The following is a 16,834-nucleotide window of genomic DNA, read 5'->3' as shown; positions in this document are numbered from 1 at the left end:
TTGTAATATATGTATAACAAATACATGTTAACTAATTTCAATGAAATGTTTAATTTTTCATTACTCATATATATTCGTATGTCTAAATATATGTACACATGTCTATATATGTCCTCATGGTGGTTTGTTAAAATTCTTTTTGATGAGTCCTTTTTATGTGTATGTGTATTCTGATTTTTCAATTAACATGTCCGTGAGCTTTGCTGATTTTCACGGTTATTAATGTACACTAATCACATCTATGCTGTCCTCCCTACCACTGTACGTACTTCTAAAATTTTTTCCCAATGTTTTAAACAGAAAAGTGGAGAGAATAAAATAATTAACAGAGTAGAACCACCATCCAGCCTTCTCACATTGCAGTAGTTGAATTTGCTTCATTTTTTTTAAGAGATGAAATATTACCTCTACCCCGTGCCCCATCTCAGCCCTTTCCCAAAATAACCACTCTCTAGAATTTATTTTAAATCTTCTGAAATAGCTGATACTTAGCTGTGATTTTTCTTTTTTGTTAATAAATTCTTCATGGCTCACTTTATACCACTCAAAAAAAGGAGTGGGCTCTGTGTGTGTGCATGTGTGCGTGTGTGTGTGTGTGTGTGTGTGTGTACAGAGCAGCTGGCAGGCAGACCCACTGGAAAGTGAAGCACCTCTGCCCCATTGGTGAATGTACAGGAATGGGCATGTTGGTGGTATGTGGATAACCTATTTTTATGAAAGAATATTTAAACATAGAAATTTAGTGAAAATAAGCAGATGTTTATATAGATTCCCTTGTCAGAAAACTGAAGATAACTGTGGAGATCCATCTAAGGGAATGTTGTTAGGTGCTTGCTATGTCTGGCATTTCATGGGATGGTAATTTATTTAAATCTCATACCAACCAGTGAGGTAGGTGTCAATATTATCCTCATCTGAGAGATGAGGAAACACACATAGAAAGGCTAAATGACTTGTTCACGGCTACACAGCTAGGATCAACCAGGGTTTGTACCAGGGACTGTGGTGCCAAGTTCACCTGGTTCATTCCATCCTATATTGTACCCTGGCATTGGCACTGCCTCACACTGCACAGTATGATCTTGCTCTTAGACACCACACTCAGACATCCAGATAAAGCTGAGTACTCTTTGATGCTGAGTCTTTTCCCTCTCTCCTTGCTCTTCAAGACTGCCTTATTGATGGCTCCTTTCTCTCTCAGACAGGCACAACCTCCCGTTACTTTAAACAAAGTAAAAACCTGCCTTTTCTCAGTCAGGTTGCCTGAAAAGACTACAAGTTTATCTCCATTTCCCCACTTCCCATTCAGTGTTCAGGACCCTGCAATTTGGCCTTAATCTTCATGAAGGCTGCCCTCACTGAGGCCAACAATCACTCACATGCTCCCAAGTCCCTGGCCTTTCCTTGTATTTTGAGACTGGCCGCACCCCTTGAAATTCTTCCCTGACACTATTCTTCCCTGAGTTTTCTCTTATCTTTCATGATTCCCAATTTCATCACTAACTCCCATTTCCCAACCAAGTGTTTTATCTTCTTTTCTATATGTATTTTCTAAGTAATCTCATTTACACTCAAACATATCTTCAGCTCTATCTATCATCTATTTATCTCCGATGAGCTCCAAACTCATCTACTTCATACCACCAGCATATCCACAGTGTATTTTAAACTCACATGCCAACCAGAATTCACCATCTTCATGACTCCCCATTCTACTCCTATACCACTTTTCTTCTAGCCATTTGAATAGAAATCTGGGAATCATCATTAACTCCTTCCTAGCTACCATAATTGAATTCAAATCTGTCACCAAGCCAAGCCCACTCTACATCATAACTCAGATCCATTTCCTCTTCTCCATCTGCACTGCCATTATCTTTGTATAGGCCTGTCAGATCTTCCCTGAACTGAAAGCAAGATCCTGGTATACCTGCCTTGAGTTTATAAGAGTCATCAAGGTGAACTTCACTCAGGTTATATCTGCTTCCTGGTTTTAAATTTTTAAAATTTCCCCATTGTTCAGTTCATTAAAAATGCGCTATCCATCATTTCCTGACACCCTACCTGTATTAGTTAAGATTCCTTTAGTGGCAAGGAAAACTCTTACTGGCAATCATACGGTTTTAGGAATCAATCTAATGAGAGACATATAAGAACTTTATAGAGAAAAGCACTAATTTGTTTTGAATGACATGAAATGACCCAGATGTAGATACATAACATTTACATAAATAAGACAATACTGCAGCAATGTAAAATTGATTGGTAGATTTGATGTGATTCCAGTTAAAAATCCAATTTTTTTTAAATTTGGAAAGTTAAGGACCAGGAATAATGGACAATTTTCACGGAAAAAAATTGCAACATGGAATAAAGTTGATATCCAGTCAGTATTTCTGAGTGATCTCATTCACACCCAGACACATCTTTAGCTATCCCTTTGCAGGTGATATGTGTGTATACACACACACACACACTTATTTCCTTTGGGTGTGTGTATATCCTCCAGGTATGTACTATAAATTTTATATATTTTTTTATACATATAGTAAAATATTACTTATTTTACACACACACACACTGGATTTGTGGCCAGCATCTATTCTCATTGATCAATGTGCTTATTAATTATTTTGGCTATCACATGGTAATGCCAGATATCAAGAGTCATTGTAAAGCTATAATTATTCAGTTTGATTATTTGTATAGAAACAAATCCATAAAATAGAATATGGAACCCAGAGAGAGGCTTACACATATACAGACATTTGAAAACATACAGAGGTAACATTATAAATGAATGGGGAGACTCCTAGTTATTGTAGAAACACAGTATAAGAATATAAGAATGGTTCTGAGTCTTCCAACTTTTGTGAAGTGTGTGCAACAAGGTGAATTTGAAAACAAAAAGGCATAAAGCATACCTAAAGTGAAATGAGAAGAAAGAGAGCCTAACCATTCCAAATTACCAGAACTATATGCTAATAGCTGGTTTAGGAAACTCCAACTAATTCAAATATGAGTAAAAAAAAAAATATATATATATATATACATAATATATACATACACTTCTAAAAGAAAAAGAACCATTTCAAAATGAAGGTTCCTTTCTCACAATGGTGAACAAAATAATTTGGAACAAACTTATCACCAGAGAAAATGAGAAAAGCATGCTAGTATTGAAACAATAAAATGTTACAAAGCATTACTTGGATGAGATGTGAAAAAGACTAAAATCCAGAAGAGTAAGACTAGTATTTTAGGCCACTTCCCCATGAGCACAACTGCCAATTCTAAATAAGGCTGCTGGAATGCTAAGAAGCCCTTCTGACAATTTCATAAGTCTGAGGGTTAAAAAATGTAGTCCAGGGGCCTCCCCTGGTGGCGCAGTGATTGGGCACTGGACTGCGAAGCTGCCCTCAGCCTCTGCAGCGCCGGTTTGATCCCCGGCCACCAGCCAGGGTCCCACATGGCGCGACAGACCTCTCCTGCCATGCTCACTGCTCCCCTCAGCAGTGTATTTCGTCGATCTGCCTGTTCTGCTCCCCACTCTGGCTCTGGTGAATTCTCTCACCCTCCCGCGCTTCTGACTGTACCCAGTGCATGTGTAAACAGAACAAACAAACAAAACAAATAAAGAAATAAACATGCCTCTATAAAAAAAAAAATAAATTAAAAAAATAAAAAATAAATAAATAAATAAATAAATAAATAAAGCACATACAAGAGAGTCCTCTCCTTTAAAAAAAAAATTTTTTTAAAAAATGTAGTCCAGGACCCCAAAAAGGATCCTGGAAACCTCTCTCCACGCTTTGGTTTGAGATCTCAAAAGATCAAACTCTGCAAGTAAAAGTATATTGGATATAGATCCTTGCAGAAACTGCTGCTCAGCTTTCAATCATTTCAATCACTAAAATTGGTTTGATTATCACAGAATCCCTAGATTGCTAGAATCCCTAGATGCCTTCCAAAAACAAATGTAAATTCATTCTGGAGAAAGAAAACATTTTCTTAGAATTCTAATTGTTTCTAAAAATATTTTTCAAGCACATTGCCTATCATGAAATCAGAAGTAACCGGGCACAAAGAGACAAGATAACATGAAGCAGAAGAAAATACACAACAGGAACAAACTAAAAGAAGCTCTGTTATTGGAGTAGACAGGTCCAGATTATAAAATAACTACTGTGTTCAAGGAAATAAAATATAAAATCAAACATTGTGACAGAGAACAGAAAAATATTAAAAGAGTCATAGTATATTTGGAAAAGAATCAAAAAAGAAACTCTAGAACTAAATATATACAAAATCAGGAATATAATGAAGAGAATTAAAAAGAGAATTAGTGAATTTAAAAATATGCCAGGATAAAGTATCCAGATTTAAGCACAGAGAGTCAAAAAGAAAGTATATGAGATAAGAGGTATAGAAAATAGAAGGAAATGTAATTGCTCATGTGTGATAGGAATCATACAAGAGGAGAGAAAGGATAGGGCAAAAAGGGTATTTGAAGAGATAATGGATGAAAATTTTCCAAAATTGGAAAGAAAAAAAAACCCAGCAATTCAAGAATCAGGAAGTCTTGCTTTCTTGGTGGTGCAGATTTCCAAGAGCAAGTTTTTCCAGAATGGCATCTTCAAAGCTGAATTAAACAAATTTCTCACTCGGGAGCTAGCTAAAGATGGTTAGTCTGGAGTTGAGATCCGAGTTACACCACCAGGATAGAAATTATCTTGGCCATGGGAACACTTTGTGTTTTTTTTTTTTTTTAAAGATTCATTTATGCATACAAGAACTGGGGCACAGGCCAGAAGTGCAGGGGGTGGAGAGGATTCACCAGAGACAGAGCAGGGAACATTCTGTGTTCTTGGTGAGAAGGACTGGCTGGTTGGGGAGTTGACCACTGTGGCTCAGAGGCTCGGCCTCCCTGGGGGTGGTGTAGAGCCTTAGGCTGAAAGGCGGCCACAAGCTCTGTGTGCCATTGCCAGCAGAGTGTCTGCATCACAAACTCCCAGGAGGCTTTGCTGTGGCAGGGATGGCTGTGGTGTGCTGTGGGTCATCATGGCAAAAGACAGGAAGGTCACAGTGTCCAGGAAGCTCTGAGGACAGAGCGCCAGACCCATAAGGTTTATGGATGTTCTGACGATCCACAGTGGACCCTATTAACATTGACATCGCTGCATGTCATGCGCTTCTGAGATAAGGTGTGCTAGACATCAGGGAAGATTATGCAAACTCTGGACCCTAGTGATAAGATTGACCCTAAAATGCCTCTGCCTGGCCACGTGAGCATTGTGAAGCCCAATGATGCCATACTGCCTACCAATCCCATCACAAAACAGAAGGCTGGGAAACCTGAGTGTCTGCCATGCCCCAGCCAGTACATGTAGCTTAACAGGGTCAGCTTGGCAGCTGTATCTAGAGTCTGGATGTTGTGCTATAAGGACATTTAATACAATCTTTAAAAAAAAAAGTCTTACAAATCCCAAGAAGAATAAATAAAAAGAAATCAATGCATAGGCACACTAATACTAAAACAACCAAAAACGAAAAGAAAATCTCAAGAGACACTTCCCCCAAAATGTCTTAAAAACAGCAATGAGGTCTTGAGAAAAAAATTATACCAATTTTGAATTCTAAACCCATGAAACTATCCTTCAAAAATGAAGATGAGAGCCTCCCTGGTGGCGCAAGGGGTTAAGACACAACCTATGAAGCTATCCACAGCCACTGCAGCACGAGTTCAATCCCCGGGCCAGGGAGCAGTCCACATGGTGCATCAGACCTCTCCTGACTTGCCCACTGCTCCCCTCAGCAGTGTACTTCAATCTGCTTGTTCTCTTCACCCCCTCCTCCCCCCACCGTTGAATCCTCTCACCCCACACACCTCTGGCCTATTCCCCAGTTCCTGTATGCATAAATAAATAAATCTTAAAAAAAAATCAGCAAGGGTATAGAAGAACTCAACAACACCATTAACTAATAAGATCTGATCAACATTTACAGAACATTGTACCCAACAATGTCAGAATACACATTCTTTTCAAACACCAACAATAAAACTGAAATAAAGGAATACAGTATCCAAGAAATGTAGGACAACTTAAAAATTTGTAACATAAGAATAGCGAAAATGCCAGAAGGAAAAGAAAGGGAGGAACAGAAGAAACATTCAAAGTCATAATGACAGTTTTCTAAAATTTGAGTTTTGAAAATTTGGCGAAATTCACCAAACCATAGATCCAGGAATCTCAGAGAGCACCCAGCAGAAAAGACATCAAATAATATCCTATAGCTATACCTAACCATATTATATTTAAACTGCAGTAAACAAAACAAAAAAAAAAGAGAGAGAAAATCTTGAAAGAACCAAGAAAAATAAAAAACCACCTACCTATAAAAAAAAAACAAGGATAAGGATTACATTAGATGGCCAAAGCAACTCTGAAAAAGAACAAAGTTGGAGGTCTAACACTGATTTCCAGAATTATAGTAAAGCTATAATAATCAGGGTAGTATAGTATTGGCATAAAGACAGATCAATAGATCAAGTTAAAGAGCCCAGAAATAAACACACACATATACATTCAATTGATTTTTGACAAAAGCAATTCAGTGGAAAAATGATAGTTTTCTTAACAAATGGTTCTGAAACAAGTGGCTATCCATACACAAAACAAATCTGTTCTGATGAGCTCAATCTATGCACAAAAAAGAGTTTTTTAATGAACTCATCATGTATAAAAATTAATGAAAAGGGATACATAGAACTAAATGCAAAACCTAACATGATAAAAGTTCTGGAAGAAAACGAAAATCTTTGTGTCCTTGGCTTAGGCAAAAATTTCTTAGATATGCTATCAAAAACATTATCCACTAAGTAACAAATTGATAAATTGATCTTCATAAAGATTGAAATGGAGGGGCCTCCCTTGTGGTGCAAGGGGCTAAGACACAGCACTATGAAGCTATCTGTGGCCACTGTGGCACAAGTTCAACCCCCGGCCAGGAAGGTAACCCACATGGCGCAGCAGACCTCTCGGGTCTTGTCCTCTGCTCCCCTCAGCAATGTATTCAGTCAATCTGACTGTTCTGTTCCCCACTCCGTCTCTATTGAATCCTCTTACCCCCCATACCTCTGGCCTGTACCCCAGTTCTTGTATACATAAATAAATCTTTAAAAAAAATTGAAATTAAAAACTGCCCTTCAAAAGCACACAATCCACAGCCTGGGAGAGAAATGTTTGTAAAGTGTAAATCTGACAAAGGACTTACTAGAATATTAAAGAACTCCTAAAACTTAATAAGAAAACAAAAAGGAAAATTAACAAAAAATTTTAATGTTATTTCAATGGTAAATAATTGCATGGAAAATTTCTCAGCATTATTAGTCATTAGGGAAATGGAAATTAAAACCACAATAAGATATATTAAGTTTGGGTAAAATTGGTAAAACTGACTACAAGAAGAACTGACAAGATGCAGAGGAAAGTGAACTATCATACATTGCCAATGAGAATGTAAAATATAGCAACTACTTTGGAAAGCAGTTTGACAGGTTCTTAAAAAGAAAAAAAGAACAAAACATAATCTAGGCACTCTACTCTTAAGTATTAACCTAAGAGAAAAGATTTGTAAAAAGATTTGTGGGCCTCCCCTGGTGGCGCAGCTGTTGAGTGCCGGGCTGTGAAGCTGCCTGCAGCCTCTGCAGCGCTGGTTTGATCCCCGGCAGCTGGCAAGGGTCCCACATGGCACGCAGACCTCTCCTGCCTCCCGCTGCTCCCCTCAGCAGTGTACTTCATCATTCTGCCTGTTCTGCTCTCCGCTCTCACCCTCCCGTGCTTCTGACTGTACCCAGTGCTCGTATAAATAAATAAATAAATAAATCTTTAAAAAAAAAAAAAAGATTTGTATATGAACAAATGTTCATAACAGCTTTACTTGTAATAGCCAAAAATAGTCAAAAATTGGAAACAACTCAGATGTCCATCAAAAGGTGAATGGATAGTGAACACACAGAGACACACAGAATAATACTCAGCAATAAAAAAGGAATGAACTCTTGATACATATAACAAAATGGATGAATCTAAAAATAATATGCAAAGTGAAAGAAGCCAGGAAGAAATGAGTACATACTGTATGATTCTACTTATATAAAACTATAGAAGGTACAAACCAATCTAAAATGACAAAAATAGAGCAAGAGTTGCTTGGGGATAGAAGAGACAAGAAGAAGGAAGAGGAGGAGGGAGATTATCTAAGAGCACAATGAACTATTTGAATATAATGGGTCTATTCACTGTCTTGATGGTGGTGATGATTTCATGTCCTCATATGTCAAAGCTGACCAAATTAAATACTTAAGGGCCTCCCTGGTGGCGCAGCGGTTGAGCGCTGGCTTGCGAAGCTGCCCGCGGCCTCTGCAGCGCTGGTTCGATCCCCGGCTGCTCCCCGGCCACTGGAGGAGGGTCCCACATGGCGCGCAGACCTCTCCTGCCGCCCGCTGCTCCCCTCAGCAGTGTACTTCAGTCCTTCTGCCTGCTCTGCTCCCCGCTCTGGCTCTGGTGAATTCTCTCACCCTCCCGCGCTTCTGACTGTATCCAGTGCTTGTATAAATAAATAAATAAATAAATAAATAAATAAATAAATAAATAAATAAATAAATAAATAAATAAATAAATAAATAAATAAATAAATCTTTAAAAAAAAAAACAAATTAAATACTTAAGTGAATTTATTGTATTCAATCATCTCTAGCATTTGGGGGTGAATCGTCAATACCCACAAAATAAATAAGCATTCAGCCTCTGTGAAGGAGAAACCAAAAGGGTCTAATATCTCTGAGAATAGGAGAAACACCAAATTGCTGACAGGAGTTAAATGGTAAGTGCAATCTGGAAATAGCACCAAAATGTAGAGAAATTCATGTAGAATCAATATACAAGTGAATGAAAGGAAACTACAGTAAGTTCTGGATATGTTCTTAACTCTGTAATATCTTTTATTGACAATAATATCTTATCTGTATATGATATAATAATACCTTGATATGAACAAATGAAAACCTCCTTCCAGAACAAAGACTTGAGGAAAAACTAATGGGAACAGAAATCAAATAACACTGGGTAAGCACAATAAGGCAAAACACAGAGGCGGCCCAGATAAAAGTGGATGGGCCAAAAGAGGGTGCAGTTATCAGAAGTCAGCAGTCATATTTTATCACTTCTTTGAAGAAAAGTTTTGAAGCTAGAAAAAATATTCTTCCCCTTGCTCCTTGTAAACAGAAAAATTCATTATACCTAAACATGAACAGTTGAAATTGATCCCAGTTGATACCATGCACAATCATTATAAAAAAGAAAAGAATAAGAAATATACTAATAATGTTCTTTTTTAAAAAAAGATTTATTTATTTATGCATACAAGAGCTGGGGTATAGACCAGAGATGCGGGGGGGTGAGAGGATCCACCAGAGACAGAGTGGGAAACAGAACAGGCAGACTGGCTGAAATACACTGCTGAGGGGACCAGCAGGTGAGACAGAAGAGGTCTGCTACACCATGTAGGTTTCTCTCTGGCTGCCCGGGATCGAACTCATGCTGCAGAGGCTGTGAATTGCCTCACAGTGTGGTGCTTAACCCCTTGCACCACCAGGGAGGCCCACCAATAATGTACTTATTGACAATGAAAGCATGACAGGTTTACTTCCCCACGCCCCCAAAAATCAGAAGAAACCCATGCTGTGAGAAAATGAAAGAATCTATTTTAAGAATCAACATAAGGAAGGGTTAGAAAATCTCAGAAATGTGATAATTAGCAAAAATAAGATTTTTAAAAGTTTGTATAACACAGAAAAAAGAACAAAGTAAAAGTTATTTCAAGAACAAAAAATACACTAAAAGGAACACAAAAGAAAATAACAATGAATAATACCTTCAGACAGAGAATTTAATGGATGACATTTTTCAAAGGAGAGATAAAAGAAGAAAGAAATAAAGGATTTGAGAGAAACTGATAGACAAAGATCTAACATATGTATGGCATGGATTTCCTGAGGAATCAAAGCAATGGAATAGTACAATAAAACCTACACTTTCATAAAATTTTTCTGAAATAAACAGGCTTCAAACTACAGGTTTGAGAGATACATATGTCCCTCGGAGAATCAACGCAACTGACTAACATCTGAAGAAATTATGACTCATCTCTGCAGTGCCAGTGCTATAGCCATTTTATATAAATTAGCCAAAGATGGTCTCTGTTTATTAACCCAATATTGTTTCCTTCCTCATACAGATAGAGATCCATTAGCTCAAGATTGCAAACCCACTGGCAACACTGTTACACATCAAATTATTTTTAAATATAGCACACAAATAAGCAGATTTTTAGCCATTTACATGCTGCCTGTTTTAAATACCCTGTGAAACTTAACCTAACACTTGGTTCTATGGATAAAATAAACCCCAGGGCTATAAAGAACTCAAGTCACTTCTATCAGAGTTCTCTGATCCAGACTCTCTACCATGCTGCTGACCTGCTGACCTATCATGACCTAAACATGTAAGACCACTCTTTGGTTTGTTTCCCCAGGAGTTATGCTGGGTGGTGGCTCATGTTCAGTAAAATCTGCTGCGAGAGACTCCCCTGGGCCCCACAAAATGCAGACCTGTCAAATCATCACCCAAATAAAACTCATTGTAAGGTACTATCAACCAATGATCATACATTTTACCTTAATTAACCCTGAAATCTTTCAAACTCACTATAGAACAGCACCCGTTATTTTCATGCTACTTTGGGGTGTTACCTTGCTGGTGTCCCAGGGTTTAATTGGAAATATCATCAATTATGTTATAGAGTTCCCCACCTGATTCTCAGCCTCCCTCCTTGGACTGAAGCTTCTCATAATGAGGCCTTGTCTGAGGGTAAAATTGTTTATTATTGTACATTGGGATACACAATTATTACCACAATGACAGAAAAAAGAGCGAGGTACAAAGTTCCTGGTTTGGTTTGGATCCTTGATTCTGGTTGTGTCTCTCCCTGTCTGAGGAGTTGATTCTCATTGTCACTATTCAAAGTCACCAACAGGACAGTTTCATTGATCTATGAACAGCAGGACTTTTCTACTTTCTGGTAAGCCTGGTATTTCACTCATTTCTGTGTCTGCAGCAGTAATATAAGTCTGGACAGAGATATATCTGCTAAAGTCAAAGAGAAAGAAGTATGGGTGGTGAAAGAATGCAAATAGTTTGAGGCCTAACTGTGAGAATACTTTTATATTCTAAGGGCAACTCTATTGAAAGCACAAACTCTATAAATCTTAAAACTCAGCTTAACAGTCTTAAATTATATAACAAAAACTAGAACAAATACATAATGTATATATGAAAAACTGGAAAGACATACAGTTGTTAGCAGAATTATTGAGAGAATGTAATCCACCTCTCTTACAAAGAATGCAAAGGATGTAGGATATAGAGGATGTGCAAATTGTGAATGAATTAGTACATATTTTTAGAACATTACATACCAGAAACAAATAATGTTTTACCTGGTTGGCAAACTAAACACAAGTTACAACTTCTCTCTCAATATAAATCATAGAAATTTATACAAATATATATTCATAGAAACATTATATAAATATTTATTATATATAATTGGAGTGGGTAAAACAATTGTATTTTAAAATTATGAGTAATTTCTCAAAGATAAAAATGAAATGGGTTAGGATTGAATATGAAGCCTCAACCCAAAAAGGAGTGTTGCAATAAGTGAAATGGCTTCAAGTTATCATCAAGTGTAGACACTTAGGATAAAATCACTATAATATCAATATACCAGTAAAATCAGAGTAGTTGCAACAGGTTACTCCTGATAAACTTTCCCTACCAAATAGTAAGTAGTCAGAGATGCAGTAAAGATGAATGCAGAAATCAATGAACTAGAAAAAAATGGAAAAGTTCATCATTAGTAAAACTTGGTGACTGGGAAATCTAAGCTTTTATCAATCATCATCAAAGAAAAAAGGAGAGAAGGAAAACTTTAAGGATGAAAAACAAATTACAGCTGCAGCAAAAGAGATGAAAAGTTAGGTAAAATACTGTCTAAATATACTTAATACTACAATACAATTATCTTTAAGTATGAGTATATTTATGTGGTGCCAGATATTTGTGCGGAAGAGATGCAACAAACTTTTCAGGAAGGTTTCATAACTTTCACAAATAAAAGTCTGATACTTTTTTCTAGAGTATATTTTATTAAATTTTTCCAAGGCAGTGTGGTACCAGAAAATTTTGTAGAGTAATATCTTAAAATAATAAAACTTTTTTTCCTCAGTGCACAAAAAATAAAATAAAATAATGCATCGAAGAAAGTCAATGTGATGGAAACTGCAAAAGAGGTAAAGAGAAAGGGAGACAGAGTGAGATAATATACCAAATCTAATTTCAGAAAGAGTGACTAGAAAGAACAGGATATTGTACTTTTAGTTCCCTAGGAAGCTGCCTCTTAGACCAGTTTAACGTGCAGAATGTTTATTAAGGAGTGCCTTGGGAATCAATTTCCGTAAAACGGAGTGAGAGGAAGCAGAAACAGAGAAGATGAGCTGTGATTCAGGGTCAACAACAGCTATAGCGGACCCTACAGGGAGCTCTGCTGGCCTTAGCTTGCTGGCCTGAAAGGTTTGGCCTTATCACAACTTCGGCTCAGATAGTTTTTTTAATTCTATATTGGTAAATCCTTGATTTTGGGCCACCCTGGGAAGGGTCATGACCTTGAAGCAATCTTTGAAGGGACTGATAGCTGAAAGCACTTCCAGAAATTGTAACTATAGATCCTTCAACAAAGAGGAGGAAGCAGGCTTTGGCAACATATCACATCACATGTGAGAAAGACACTAGTTGATGAAACAACTGAGGATTCTCCAAAATTGAAGAATAATGTAAATATGTACATATCAGAAGCACAAGAAATTTTGAGCAATTTAATGAAAATAATCACACATTTAAATACATTTTGAAAGTGAAGCTTGCCAAGAATATTAAAAGATGGTAAGAGTAACCATAGAGGGCCTCCCTGGTGGCGCAAGGGGTAAGACGCAACCTGTGAAGCTATCCGCAGCCACTGCAGTACGAGTTCCATCCAAAGCCAGGGAGCTGCCCACATGGCACAGCAGACCTCTCCTGACATGCCCGCTACTCCCCGCAGCAGTATATTTCGGTCACTCTGCCTGTTCTGTTCACCAGTAGGTCTCTGGTGAATCCTCTCACCCCTCACACCTCTGGCCTGTACCCCAGTTCTTGTGTGCATAAATAAATAAATCTTTAAAAAAAGGTAACCATAGAGAAAGGCCAATTACCTGCAGAGAAATGGCAAGTTGACTGCCAATTGACTTCTCATAAGCAAAACTAGAAATGAAAGGATTGTTAAATAATATCTTGAAAATGCTGTGAAGAAATAACTATCATTCAAGAAGTGGGTCAAAATAAAGAATTCCAAGATAAGCACAGCAGAGTTTACCAACAAACTACTCACTAAAGGAATGTCTACATCAGTAGTTGTTAACCTTGTTTGCAAGTACATTCGAATCAAGAGGAAAGCTTTAAAATATGCTTATGCCTAGGTTCCATCTCAGTGATACTGATTCAATTAGTCTAGGCTATGGCGACAACGAGGTACACCACCTTCCTACCACCAGGGTAGTATCAGAAAAGAAAAGGTCAAACTGATAGCTTGGACTTTTATCTTCACCCAACATTAACACATTCCTGGATCAAGAAGATGTGGCATGTATACACAATGGAATATTATTCAGCAATCAAAAAAGATAAATTCATGCCATTCGCAGCAACAGGGATGGAACTAGAAGGAATTATGCTCCGTGAAATAAGCCAGAAGGAAAGAGAAAAATATTGGATGGTTTCACTTATAGCAGGAATATAGGAGAACCAAATAAAACATCAGTGTAAAAAAATAGTAACAATACAAAACACAGCAAAGCAAAAACAGACAATTATAAAGCAGGGACATACTGCAGGGGAGGAGGAGGGAGAGGGATCAGAGGGAGGGAGGGATGTGCACAGGGGACTAAGGTGATGGTGCACGGGTACATTGGTGATGGTGCAAACTCTATGGGGACTACACCTGAGGGGGTGGGGAAAAGCAAATATTGTTTAAAAATGAACAATGATGTAAAAAATAAAAAATTAATATAAATAAGAAAAAAACACATTCCTTTTCTCTGAGTTCCACGGAGACCACATGGGACTCTTCTCCCTCCTTGCTGGAATGGTATCAAAGGGACCTCAGTGGGAGTTTCTTTTCTTTATTTTTTTATTGAAATTTTATTTTTCTATTCCCCATACAATTACAACCCCCTTATTTTGACCCCAATTCCTCCTTTCCCTGTCCCTCACCCCCCATAGTGTCTCTTGTTCATAGTTGTTTGTTGATTTTGATATTTTCTTCTTACAGTTATTCTTTTTCCTGGTCCCTTATTTAAGTTTTCTAGATTCCTGCTATGAGTGAGAACATCCGGTATTTTTCTTTTTCTTTCTGGCTTTTTTCGCTGAGCATGATCCCTTCCAGCTCCATCCATGTTGCTGTAAATTGCATGTGTTTATCTTTTTTGAATGCTGAGTAATATTCCATGGTGTATATGTACCACATCTTCTTTTTTTTTTTTAACTTTTTTTTTTTAAGATTTATTTATTTATTTATATAAGCACTGGGTACAGTCAGAAGCGTGGGAGAGTGAGAGAATTCACCAGAGCCAGAGCAGGGAGCAGAGCAGGCAGAAGGACCGAAGTACACTGCTGAGGGGAGCAGCTGGCGGCAGGAGAGGTCTGCGCGCCATGTGGGACCCTCCTCCGGTGGCCGGGGAGCAGCAGGGGATCGAACAGGCACTGCAGAGGCCGCGGGCAGCTTCGCCACCCAGCGCTCAACCGCTGGGCCACGGGGGAGGCCCTGTACCACATCTTCTTGATCCAGTCATCTATTTTGGGGTATTTGGGTTGTTTCCAAAGCTTAGCTATTGTAAATACTGTGCTCTTTGGAATTGATGTTTCTGTGTCCTATGGGTAAATACCTAGGAGTGGAATTGCTGGATCATATGGAAGCTCTATGGTTAGCAGGTCAAGAAATCTCCACACAGCTCTCCATAGTGGTTGGACCAGTTTGCACTCCCACCAACAGTGCAGGAGAGTTCCTTTTTCTCCACAACCTCGCCAACATTTGTTGTTGCTAGTTTTTTTAATATGTGCCATTCTCACTGGTGTAAGATGGTATCTCATGGTAGTTTTGATTTGCATTTCCCTGATTACAAGTGATGTTGAACATTTTTTCATATGCCTGTTGGCCATTTGCATTTCCTCTTCAGAGAAGTTTCTTTTTAGCTCTTCTGCCCATGCAATAGTAATAAGATCCCCTTTGCCTCTATTCAGGGTGGTTTTAGCAGAGACCTAGTAGGAAACCTGAATTTCAATGCCCCACCTGTCAGTAATAAGACAACATATCTGTTTCAAAAACACTTTAGGGTCAAAGTAGAAATTTTAAATATCCAATGTCTCATAATAACAGGGACCAACACTGATGACACATGTCGGAATTATCTGTCAAAGATGTTAAAGTAGTCATCATAAAGTGCTTCAACAAGTAATTACAAACACACTGAAACAAATGGAAAAAATAGAAAGTCTCAAATTTTAGAAGTGAAAAATACAACAATTGAAATAGAAAAGTCACTGGGTGGGCTCAACATCAGAATGTAGATGGAAAAGTAAAGGCTCAGAGAATTCTAAGATAGAACAGAACTTAACCCACTCTCAACGATAGAGAAAAAATTGACTTTAAAAAATTTACAGAGCTTTGGGGACATATGGAAATATAACAAGATTCAACAGTTCTGTCATCATAGTCCTGGAGGAAAAAAAAAAAGGAGAAAGAGCGGGGGCTTAAAAAGCACTCCAAGACAAATACTGGCTAAAAACTATGCAAATTTAGTAAAAAAACACAAATCTACAAAATACAGAAGCAGAATGAATCTCAAACAGGATAATGCCAAAGAAATCCATATCTATCTATCTATCTTTCTATCTCCATCCACCTATCTATGTATCTATTTATCTATCTATCTATCTAGTCAAACTTCTGATAACTAAAACAAAGAGATGGGAAAGTGGCAAGAAAAAGATAACGTCTTGTCAATAAGGGAAAAAACAATTTTAATAACAACGGATTTCTTATCAGGAATTATGAGGTGATAAAAAATGCATCACCCTTTTTTTTTTCAAATGCTGAAAGAAAAGGTCAAATCATATTTCTATATTCACCAATGAAAGGGAAATCAAGATATTTTCACATAAAGGGAAACTTAAGAGAATTTGTCACCAGCAGAATTATCTTAAAAGAATGTCTAAGAAGGGCCTCCCCGGTGGTGCAGCAGTTGAGCACTGGGTTGCGAAGCTGTCCACAGCCTCTGCAGCGCCGGTTCCATCCCTGGCTGCTCCCTGGCCACTGGAGGAGGGTCCCAGACCTCTCCTGCCGTCCGCTGCTCCCCTCAGCAGTGTACTTTAGTCCTTCTGCCTGCTCTGCTCCCTGCTCTGGCTCTGGTGAATTCTCTCACCCTCCCGTGCTTCTGACTGTACCCAGTGCTTGCATAAATAAATAAATAAATCTTTAAAAAAAAAAAGAATGTCTAAGAAATTTTTTTTTTTTTTTTAGAAATTCTTAAAATGAAAAGAAACTGGACTATCTGGAAGAAGGAAAGAACAATGGAAAGGAGAAAACTATGAGTCAATATGATAGACTTTTATGCTCTTCT

The 16,834-nt window shown here is 37.8% G+C and overlaps 1 long non-coding RNA gene across 1 annotated transcript in view; it reads right to left on the bottom strand.

The window, feature by feature from the left end:
- The window catches only part of LOC119238816 (uncharacterized), a 44,812-nt gene that overhangs the window by 12,406 nt on the left and 15,572 nt on the right, over positions 1–16,834 (bottom strand). The gene's annotated exons all lie outside the window — the stretch shown is intronic.

Source organism: Talpa occidentalis, unplaced genomic scaffold (assembly GCF_014898055.3).
Source record: "Talpa occidentalis isolate TD23 unplaced genomic scaffold, MPIMG_talOcc4v2.1 talOcc4.11, whole genome shotgun sequence".
Lineage (NCBI taxonomy): Eukaryota > Metazoa > Chordata > Mammalia > Eulipotyphla > Talpidae > Talpa > Talpa occidentalis.
This window is presented reverse-complemented; position numbering and strand designations above follow the sequence as displayed.